General features: G+C 35.1%; 1 long non-coding RNA gene across 7 annotated transcripts in view; it reads right to left on the bottom strand.

The window, feature by feature from the left end:
• Window positions 1-12,460, bottom strand: part of LOC149799399 (uncharacterized) — a 185,738-nt gene that overhangs the window by 134,353 nt on the left and 38,925 nt on the right. For 2 of the 7 annotated variants that reach the window (XR_016421163.1, XR_016421164.1), the window contains exon 1: window positions 6,944-7,867. The exons of 4 other annotated variants lie outside the window; for them this stretch is intronic. This is a non-coding gene — a long non-coding RNA (uncharacterized LOC149799399). Of the gene's footprint in view, window positions 1-6,943; window positions 7,868-12,460 lie in introns of those variants that run through there. One more of the 7 variants, XR_016421165.1, reaches the window with a different exon arrangement.

The raw sequence follows: 12,460 nt of genomic DNA, 5'->3' as shown, positions 1-12,460 counted from the left end.
TTAATCGCTAATTTATTCTAAAGTTTTCCTTTCAAAATTCGAATAAATTCGTTATCCATAGTAAATGCATAGTGTACTAGTGTTCATTTATTTTGTGATAGATAACGAGGACATGAAAATATAATTATTAAACCTACTAGAACATATCTTCTAGCATTTAATAAATAAATAAATAAATAAATAAATAAATAAATAAATAAATAAATAAATAAATATACAAAAAAATAATAAATAAACACTTTCAGGAATTATAAGACCAAATAATGTTTCACTTGGCCTTATATATGAAACTAAAGAGAAAGGACACTAGATATGGATGAAAAGTGATATTTTGAAAGTATGGGCTAGTGCAACAATCAATCTTTAAATGTAAAAATAGCACCAGGATCAGCCACGTTATTAATTGTAGCTGTTGATGTGGCGGTGATGTTGGTAGTAGTGAGTATAGTGGTAATTTTGCACTATGAGAAATTGCTTTCAATTTTCAGATCAATTAAAATCATCAAGAAACACTCTTACAAACGTGTACTTAAGATTCGTTCTTCAAATGCAGAAAAGGAAACTTAAGGACATATTGAAAGAAATTAGTGCTTTAAATGAAGTAAAATGTAGATAATTCACATTTCGTATAATGTTAGGCCCATGAAAATGATAGTCATGTTTTGCTACACATACATGACTATGTTGTTGGACTCCTATGAAAATACAAGTCCTGTGTTTTTAGACTAACATGAAAATACGCGTCATGTCCTATTAGACTCACCTGAAAATACCAGTCATGTCATTTTTTATAACTACCCGAGCAAATGTTCGAAACTGAAGATAAACATAACCAGTAGACTTGGTTTTAAATGATGATTTTAAAGCACCTGCGATTCTGTCTAGTGTGATTGTTGTAAGGGAAATAACTCTTATTACGGTAGGTTCCTGCAACTGCATGTGTAAGATTTACCTCTCTTATATTAGTACGCGTGGCCGTAGATTCCATATACTGTGATGTTCGTTGTTAGTAAGACATACCAGTTTTATACCATTGAGCCTGAGTGATCTGAATGGATGACAAACTTAGAAATTATGTTCTGTTAAATGAATACTACCCTATTCTTTTCATCTTGCTCTTATATCTTAAGACTGCAAGAACAAACTTAAAGACCTAATAATGTTTCCTACCTTAAATATTTTCAGCATGTTTATTATGTTTTCTAATTTCATGGTGTTTGTTTTGTTGTAATCATATCATTATATATATTTTTATGTTATAGGTGTTGTATAATGTTGTAAAGCGCTTAGAGTTTCCAAAGATGAGGCGCTTTACAAAGTTATAATAATAATAATAACAATAATAATAATAATAATAATAATAATAATAATAATAATAATAGTAGTAGTAGTAGTAGTAGTAGTAGTAGTAGCGGTATCATTATTATTATTATTATTATTATTATTATTATTATTATTATTATTATTATTAATGTTGCTACTACAACAACTGACAAAATCATAGTAATAATACCATACACTTTATTATCAACTGATATTAATTCTAAAAGATCGCGTTCAGTGACATCAAGTTGAAAGTTAAATGATACATTATTAAGTTATGAAAAGCCCTCTACATCTCTATATGTATGTGTGTGTGCGTGTGTGTGTATGCATGTATGTGTATGTATGTATGTATGTATGTATGTATGTATGTATGTGTATGTCTATGTGTGTGTGTGTGTGTGTGTGTGTGTGTGTGTGTGTGTATGAAAACTACATAGAGCCCTCTACACCTCTGTTTAAAATTAGCAATATCAAACAGTGTACGCATTAACAACCGTGTCTTCATTTAAGACATATTCTAAATTTGTGGATATTTCACTTTGTCTTTGATGAGCTTGACTCTATAGTAATTTTTACCGTTCAAATACAACGGACATGATGGAGTGGAGGGATCTGGGATTTCAGGACATCTCCACCCCCGGCCAAATAAAACCAAAAATACCAAAAATATGCATACACACTCACGTACTGTCACTTTTATCATTAAATTTAACTATTGGTTTATCTTGACCACGTTTATTAGGTAATGTGTACACTATGAGTAAACAAACCCATAGACCTATGCTTTGATGCCTTTTCGAGAACGTCATGGACATTTTGAAATTTTGGACCCTCTCCAACACTTGATCTAGTCCGGCCCTGTAACATAACAATTTCCATTTCACATTCGGGCCTAACATAAAGGCAACCGTACTCTAGTTTTTCTACACGACAGTCTATCGCAAGTTTGATGAGATTTTGCATTAAATATGTTCAAGCAATAATTATGAAACATGTAATTTACATACAAAATTAGTGTGAACTGTAAATGACATGACTTTAATTTTATCTTCAATTGAATTAACCTTTATCTATTCACAAAAAGAACAAAACTATCGTTTGCGCGTGTATGTTTCGCAAAATTTGTATGAGTTTGTAAATCTTTAAATATTTTATATTTTTGTATAGGAGGTACGCATTTTTCACTATTTTTTCTATTAAACATAATCTACATTATAATTCAATAAAAGCGAAATTTGCAAGAAAAAAAATGACGATAGATAATGGATATTGCATGAAGAAGCTTGTGACCCAAATTTTTCTCGATTCGCAAAAATTTCACGCTTTCACGGGAGATAATACATGCAGGCACCAAATGTAATTTATAGGAGTTACTTCCCTTAGCTTGATTGGCCAGGTAGTCCTGTGATGACGTCTGGTATGCCGCATAACGGTAAGTAGTAAACAGAAATAATTTTCATAAGAAATTAAAACATCTTTTTTGTAGTACAAAAAAGTAACATAAAAAATGGTTTTCGGTGTATCTTTACTAAACATTCTTGTAGATCTCGTATTGAAGAGAATTTTTAAAAATAATAGTATTGCTGTCATTTTGTTTGATTGTTTGTTTGTTTGTTTCCATGCATTTCAAACCGTATCACGTGCTTTGTGTATACCACTAATAATAAGTAATCCGCGCATGACTAAATCCTAATATAGTCCAATATAAGTTATGCTGAATTGAATGCTTTCATTGATCAATGCATATTTAAACAATCCTGGGAACATATTGTAACATTTTGCGCATGCGTGGTCGAAACAATTTTAAAAGAGTCCTTCAGCCGTGGCGTATACATTATTGTTTGCGAACGTTCCCCATTATTTATATGTTAAAACATATCGAATATCTGTATTCAACTGCACGAAAAGGACAAAGGAATGTTTGGTTCATTTCCTGTAAAATATTGATTAAGCTATAAAATTCTAATCGGGTCGATATTTTATCGAGAGTTTATTGTTATAGGTATGCTGTAATCACAATGCACAATTCAGCCTTAAAAAGGCATCTGCACGCGGTGTACATACTTAGTGAACAAAAATTGAGCCGAGATTGAAACTTGATCACATAGGTCGTTGATATTTTTTTCCTGTGGCGCCGCCATAACAAGGAACAAAGGCTGTATCCCATTTACTTAGCATATGAACGGGTAAAGTGTCTTAGGTTCTGTCGCACTGACAGATCCACCCACCCACCAACACCGTTGAAGTTTCTCCCATTTGTAGATGTTTCAGAGTCAAAAGTCACGTGTCAACGGTAAATTAGTTTCAGACATAAGTTTCATCGTTCTTTTTTAAATATTTTGCCTCAAATCTCAAGATTTGTATCGCATTTCAAATTACTTATATATATATATATATATATATATATATATATATATATATATATATATATATATATATATATATATATATATATAAACAAGAATAAGCCTCACTTCATTTTGAGATTATTATTGTGTCATTTATGTTGAGGAATATTTAAGCTGCGTGATCTATGTTCAAGGCATAATTGTGAAATAGCTTGGGTAATTTTCATCTACTGAGTTGTGTAACAAATAATTTTTTTATATATAAAAATGGATAACTTTTGTTTTTTCAATTGCCATTATACAATCTTTTTCCTTGTTTCCTTGGCAATCTGGTAATCTGGACATAGTGACGTAGATTGTGTCCAAAACATTGATAAAAATCATAAATAGATCAAAGGTATATATATATATATATATATATATATATATATATATATATATATATATATATATATATATATATATATATATATATATATATATAATAATAATAATAATGAGGACTTTGTATAGCGCCTAATCTTTAGAAGCTCTAAGCGCTTTACAACATTAGACAACACCTATAAGATAAGAAACATAATAATATTATTACAAAAACAAACAACATGAAATTAGAAAAACATTAAAAACTAAAAAAGCATGCTGAGAATATTTCAGGTAGGAAACATTATTAGGTCTTTAAGCTTGTTCTTGCTGTCGAAATAAGTGAGTTTTGAGAGCCCTCTTGACTGTGATCACTGTGTCTTTGTGTCTAAGTTCAGTGGGCAATTCATATATATATATATATATATATATATATATATATATATATATATATATATATATATATATATATATATATATATATATATAGAGAGAGAGAGAGAGAGAGAGAGAGAGAGAGAGAGAATGTAAATGGTTTATGACAGATAACACTAAAATAGAAATTTGTGTATCGTTTCGTTCCAAATTGGGACAAAATTTTAATTTGCTTTTAATGAACATTGTCTTTATCAACTACAAACATAAATTGTTAAAACTCAGTAAAGTAAATTCATGCTGACAAATACAAAAACGTTTGTCCCCCCCCCCCACATACATGTAGTATAATTTATCATTTTGAAAATGCTTTTATTTTAGACTGTTAAGTTTTAATTTATTGCTAATATTTTTATATTTTCGTGGAATTTATATTTTATATATAGAAATCTGATAGCGTATTGTGCACGCTATATTCTCACATGACCGCTCCGGTGGCCTAGTGTTAGAGCATCCGCCTAGGATGCGGGAGATCGTGGGTTCGATCCCGGGCCGAATCATACCAAAGACTTACAAAAATGGTACTAACAGCTGCCTCGCTTGACGCTCAGCATTAAGAGGTTAGTGTTCGGACTGGTCGGCCAGGTGTCGGGATAATGTGACTAAGGGGACATCATGATATATGTCTGTGGCATGATGCCAGAGTGCTAGACATCACTATAAACTGTCACACTGCAGCGAACACACACACACACACACACACACACACACACACACACACACACGCACGCACGCACACACACACACACATATATATTCCACATGCATTCCGTAATCGTGCTCCATGTCTACCACGTGAGAGTACCGTCCCGACCATGCTCAGTGGTTTAAATCAGCATACCTGCGATATCCCCGACTCCAAAAATCACCTGTCGCAACTCTTTGAGCCATCGCAATTATATCGTACAGGTACGATACAGAGATATCGTACAACTTACTAGCAATGGACAATAACAGATAAAGTACACATCTCATATTTTTGGGCTAAGTAAATAATTACATTAATTGTTCGAATTTATAGACATTTATAATGCACCGGATTCTTGCTAAAGTATTTCGAGTTCGCAGATTTATGCGGATCGTCGAAGTGCACATACTATAATGATAGAGTACAGGATTACGAGACAGTCCAAAATGAAACACTTGTCGTGTAGTGTTTAATGATGCATGACTACAATCCTTCCAAGGGAGTTAATTTTATATTCAAATGGTAATTAATGACGGGATAGATGTTTTCGCACATCCCTACGTGGTAATATCGTTGTATCTGGTTAATTAGTTTTGTTAAAAGTAATTATTATTTATATAATAGCAAACAAAGAAGACAATGGAAAGATAAAACTTTTCTCAACAATAATTACCTGTTTATTGCGTGGCAGTTTACAACATTGTTTAATCATTCGACACGGATGTTACACGGTGATATCACATTCCGTAATCAAGATACATTAATCTCATATTCGATTCTTAACACACCTTTTTAATCTTGCATGGCTGATCTTACAGTAGCTAAAGATGCACAATCAGTATTTCAGTATCATCTAATTTTGGTGTTTTCACTGATGTCCGCGCATCGATATTTGTAGATGGCGTGAATGAAAGTTGTTATAAACCCCACTTCGATTTTGTTGTTGTTGTTGTTGTTGTGTAGTTTAACGCCATTTATCAGCACACGATAGGCTATGCATGGCGGCCAGTATAAACGGTGGAGGAAGAACCCGGGAAAACCACGGGAAGAACCACCGACCCACGAGAAGCTACTGGCAAGCTTTCTCACATAGACTCGAACCCACGCAGACAGACGTGAGATGGCAGTGGTCCGTAACGGAGAGCGCTTTTGACCACTCGGCCACTCGGATTTTAATTTTATTCCTGTTGTAATGCTAAAACTAAAAAGCGTTAAACAGAAGGTATGTAATTAATACAAAACTGCATTCACGTTTTGTTCCTAGTCATGGGAAAGAATTACTTTGATAAGAACGATGAGTACGTTGACGCATTTAGGCCCAGACGTTTTCCTACGCCATATCAAACTCGTTTTTGTTTGTTGTTTGTGTAGCTACTCAAAACAATTTGTACGTGCCAGAATAAGGTAAAGCATCTTATACTCGTCCATGTATGTATGTATGTATGTATGTATGTATGTATGTATGTATGTATGTATGTATGTATGTGTGTATGCATGTATGTGTACGCACGCACGCACATATGCACCACACACGCACATATGCACCGCACACACGCACGTACGTACGTACGCATGTATGTATGTATGTATGTATGTATGTATGTATGTATGTATGTATGTATGTATGTATGCATGTATAGAGAGACAGACATACGGACATACACACAGAGGGGGAGGGAGAGGTTACAGAACTGTAATTTGTCCTTCTATCACGAATCGAATCAGAGCCAATGCGATATATCAGTATAACTGAAAATCTAAAAGCTAGGTAAGCATTACTTACCTCTTGTTCCCTTGAAACAATATATAAATATACAGGTAAAGATCACTGCCGCACTGTCTATGTATGTATAGGTCACTTTCACCGCAGCACTACTGCATGCTAAACATAACAGCATTATTAAATGACGTACATCACAGTGTCAAGACTAACACGTTATTCCAAAACGAATTCATCACAAATTTTAGCATCTGCTGAGTGCTGAAAAGATCGCTCTATAATTCTCTCACAGACTTCTCATAATTCAGCCTTAGTCCAATGAATGATTCGCTTCCTCTATTGTCTAGTTCAGAAGTGATTGTGTTTTATCCGCTGCAATATCAGTCACTACTGAAAGGCAACAAACGCCTTCCATGACTTGTTCCAAACCCACTGTAATCTGCTTTTTCATACTTTCAATTCCTAAATAGCAATAATAGAAAGCTTTTATCGAGGAAAGAGATAAATTCTCCCGGTATATGCACGAACAGAGAGCCGTGTCACGAGTTTGACAGAAATAAACAGAATTCCTTTGAAGAGTTTCAAAAGGTAATTTCTAAAGGCAACTCTGGTCGTCTGGCGAAACAGAAAGAACACTGAAAGCACTATCAATCCGGGAAAAGAAGGTTTTGTATCCGATTCGAGTTCCCTGTCACAACTATACTAACATTATCATGAAAAGAATAAATACGCCCCTTTCAGATGTGTGCGATTTAGTTTGGATAAATTCTGCGTATCGGTTGCACATTTAGAAAGACAAGGGTGAATCGAGCCCTGGGTCGGGCCATTGAAAGTCTGGGGACTTATTGTAGCGAATTCTAAGTCTTTTCTTTTCTTCAATACATAGGAATGTAAGCAGGGTGAATTAAAATCTAGCGATATAAAAGAAGTTTTCTTCGTCACACGAAATTTGATCTATAAATGGCCGGTTACAGGTTGTCCCATTCATCCTGGAAACAACAGACAACAATACGTGCAAAGTGAGACGGTTATCCAAGCGTTTTAGTTACATTTTGTATTGACGATGTGGGGTTAGTATTTTCACGGTGAAATGACAGTAACGCGTTCCCAGGGTAAGTTTCACCATGGATGAATCTAGATTTCAATACAAATGTGGCCTATTACATCAACTCTGGGTAGATGACGCTGGAAGAGTTGGTAATAGTGTCTTATTCACTTATCGATAGGACGAATAATGTCAGAAAGTAATAAAACTACTTCTGTCCAGCAGTGTGCGGCACCCACTATGTCTGCCTGTCTCGGTCTGTCTGTCTGTCTGTCTCTCTCTGTCTCTGTCTGTCTGTCTGTGTCTCTCTCTCTCTCTCTCTCTCTCTCTCTCTCTCTCTCTCTATCTATATATATATATATATATATATATATATATATATATATATATATATATATATATATATATATATATATATATATATATATATATATATATATACATACATACATACATACATACATACATGTCTGTTTGTTTGTCGATAAACGGCACAGCATCACATAATAGATAATCGCGGCGACTGACTCTATCTTGTCTTGGCAAGATTCGAACTCGCATCCTTCATAAGTTTCACTCCAACCGAGAGTTATGAAATTTGCATGTTTAAGACCCGGCAAAATGACTTTAATAGCAGGAAGTTCAGTTTTCTGGCACTATCTACATTTGGAACTCAAGATCTATGACCCTGTGTGGTCAAAGGTTTGGAGGTTTTAATGGTATCAAATGTTATTTCCTATAAACTTGATGGTAATCCGATACATCTGGAGCATCGGAATATGCACGTCTGTAATACACGTATCATATACTATTCAATGCATGTATATAATACACGTCCAAAATACTATTCAACGCACGTCTGTAATACACGTATCATATAATATTCAATGCACGTATATAATACACGTATCAATACACGTATCATATACTGTTCAATGCATGTCTGTAATACACGTATCATATAATATTCAATGCACGTATATAATACACGTATCAATACACGTATCATATCCTGTTCAATGCATGTCTGTAATACACGTATCATATACTATTCAATGCATGTCTGTAATACATGTATCATATACTATTCAATGCATGTATATAATACACGTCCAAAACACTATTCAACGCACGTCTGTAATACACGTATCATATAATATTCAATGCACGTATATAATACACGTATCAATACACGTATCATATACTATTCAATGCATGTCTGTAATACACGTAACATATACTATTCAATGCACGTCTGTAATACACGTATCATATAATATTTAATGCACGTCTGTAATACACGTATCATATAATATTCAATGCACGTCTGTAATACACGTATCAAATAATATTCAATGCACGTAAATAATACACGTATCAATGCACGCATCATATACTGTTCAATGCACGTCTGTAATACACGTCTAAGATACTATTCAACAATTTTGTATTATAAAGGGGACCAGTCTGTTTGCAGGGCGGGGACATTGATCCACAGATAATAGCAATCAGTCTTGATCTATCTACTATCAATGAAATAAGATCTTTTTTACCCGTAACATTGTGAAGCATATGCCATCTTATTCAACACGCCATTGGAAGAAGTAAAAAGGAGAAAATTGAAATAAAGTACAGAATGGTTAAAAGCCGTCCGATTCCTGATTTTGAGGCAATCTGAGAGTGTCAGTCGGATAATGATCCACTTCAGGCACATTTATCTCCAGAAGAATTGCAAGTTATGTCAAGACCGATGTCAGGCACAGTAAAAAAGTGTCAAATGTCAGCTTTAAAAGATTAAAAGTTAAGTCAAAGACCGATGTCAGGCACCGTAAAAAGTGTCAAATGTCAGCTTCATATTTGCCAACATGCATTTAGACATTGAAACAGCATCATGCGACGCAGAAAATCTGAAGTATAAATTCGTAACACCATAGAGGAACTATGTATGTAAATATGTGCCTTTCTCGTGCGATTTGACGGTATTTGTAAACAATTTTTTAAAATAAAGTATTGTTCTGCTATTTATACCTTGGGATATGTATTTTTGTTACTGCCATTATTTGTAATTATAAATAGTGAACTTCATATTTTACATGTTACATTAAGCGATGAAGCTGGAAAATTAAAAACACACTATGCACGGATATCCTTCGCTTCTCTGTGGCCATTTTTGCATTCTGTGATCGATTACAAACTATGCAGAGAAATCTTTGGCTTGTCTGTAGCGTTCGTGCTTTGTATGATCGACTACACACTATGCGGGGACATCTTTTGCTTGTCTGTTGCGTTCGTGCTTTGTATGACCAACTACACACTATGCGGGGACATCGACTACACACTATGCAGGGACATCTTTTGCTTGTCTGTAGCGTTCGTGCTTTGTATGACCGACTACACACTATGCAGAGACATCTTTTGCTTGTCTGTAGCGTTCATGCTTTGTATGACCAACTACACACTATGCGGGGACATCGACTACACACTATGCAGGGACATCTTTTGCTTGTCTGTAGCGTTCGTGCTTTGTATGACCGACTACACACTATGATGGACATCTTTTGCTTGTCTGTACCGTTCGTGCTTTATATGACCGACTACACACTATGCGGGGACATCGACTACACACTATGCAGGGACATCTTTCGCTTGTCTGTGGCGTTCGTGCTTCGTGCTTTGTGTGATCGATTACACAATATGCATGGACAGCTTTTGCCTCTCTGTGGCGTTCGTGCTTTGTGTGATTGATTACACGCTATGCAGGGACATCTTTCGCTTATCTGTGGCGTTCGTGCTTTGTGTGATCGATTACACAATATGCATGGACAGCTTTTGCCTCTCTGTGGCGTTCGTGCTTTGTGTGATTGATTACAGATTATTCATATGCATATTTTCGCTTCTATGTGGCGTTAGTACTTTGTGTGATCGATTTTCAGGCTTCCTGAGTTTAAAAATCCTGTAAAATATGAAATTCTATTCTTATATGAATTTGCTAACATTACCATGTGCATGAATTAAATCAGTGGTGGTAGGTCTGATGGAGAAGGCTCACATAAAATGAAAAAGGTATTAGAGTATATGATGTTAAATAAGGCGAAGGTGTTCGGGAAATTACTCACTCGGAATATCCTGGAAAAAATGTATCAAAAGGAAGGGGGCTTGATTACGTTACAACGATGGATTTAAATGAAATTACGACATCATGTGAAATCTGATAAAACCGAAATCGTGTTTCAAATTCTAAAATGTTCAAGTCTAAGACTTGGAAAAAAACCTAAGAGCTTTGAACTAAACTATTTATAAATTTAAGCAAGACACTTACGAGAAATATTTGTCAGCACGTTCTGTGCCGTACGAGTACTTTTGGACATTTCAAGACAAAGTCTTTAACAAAAACACACTATCTGAATATTAGTTTTAAGTCTGAGGCTCAGTCTGATTCGTGTGTCCGAAAATAATGAGACAAGGTTTATGTCTTATGTCCGAAAAGCGTGGGGCTATGTCTAATTATTGTGTCCGAAAATTAGAGGCTCATATGCCCAAAGCGTGAGAATTGGTCCAAGTCTTGTGTCCGAAATGTGTGATAGTCGATGTAAGTCTTGTGTCCGAAAAGTGTGAGATTCGATCTGAGTCATGTGTATGACAAATGTGAGATTCGGTCTAAGTCTTGCTTCCGAACAGTGTGAGGTTCAGTATAAGTCTTGCGTCCGAAAAGTGTGAGATTTGGTTTAAGTCTTGTGTCCGAAAAGTGTGAGAATCGCTCAAGTTTAGTGCCGAAACGTGTGCAACTCAGTCTTTTGACCAAAAAATGTATAACTCAGTCTTAAGTCTATGTCCAAAATGTGTAAGATTCAGTCTAAATCTTGTGCCCCAAATGGCTGACCAATCCAAGGGCCGATACATCACTGTGGTGCTGACCAACTGACTTGAACTACCAAACCCAACGCGGTTATTCCGATATTTTCCCGAACGCCTACACAACTTTCATCCTCAGCAAGGAGTTCAGAAGATTATGTGTGTGTGTGTGTGTGTGTGTGTGTGTGTGTGTGTGTGTGTGTAAATTTGTCAGAATGGTTCTCATGAGCAATTTCATTATACAAGATTTATTAACTTCTATTAATATCTAAGACCAATTGTTCTCCCAAAACTTTCCAGATTTTCGTGTGCGTTTACTTTTTCATTCGAAAATATATCAAAGAAGTTACTATTTGACTTTAGTTTTATTTCTCGACAAGAGCTGAAATGGCTTAGTTGTCAGCATGCAGACTTACCGTCAGCGTATCGGGTGCAAATCTTGCCTGGTCAAGCCTGGGTGTTCAACTCCTTGTACTCCTATTAATAAACACCACAAAGTATTCCATGTGTTGATGTGTCTTCAATCCATCAATTAATCTGCCTGCACTGGCTATCCTTATTCAGCATCAGGTCACAGAATGGAGAGCTTGTGTATCTAGCATCATGTCATAGAAAGGGGAGCTTGTGTATTTATCATCAAGTCACAGAAATGGGAGCTTATGTATTTAGCATCAAGTCACAGA

The sequence above is a fragment of the Sinohyriopsis cumingii genome, chromosome 5, assembly GCF_028554795.1.
Source record: "Sinohyriopsis cumingii isolate HCF-2022 chromosome 5, ASM2855479v2, whole genome shotgun sequence".
Taxonomy (NCBI): domain Eukaryota; kingdom Metazoa; phylum Mollusca; class Bivalvia; order Unionida; family Unionidae; genus Sinohyriopsis; species Sinohyriopsis cumingii.
This window is presented reverse-complemented; position numbering and strand designations above follow the sequence as displayed.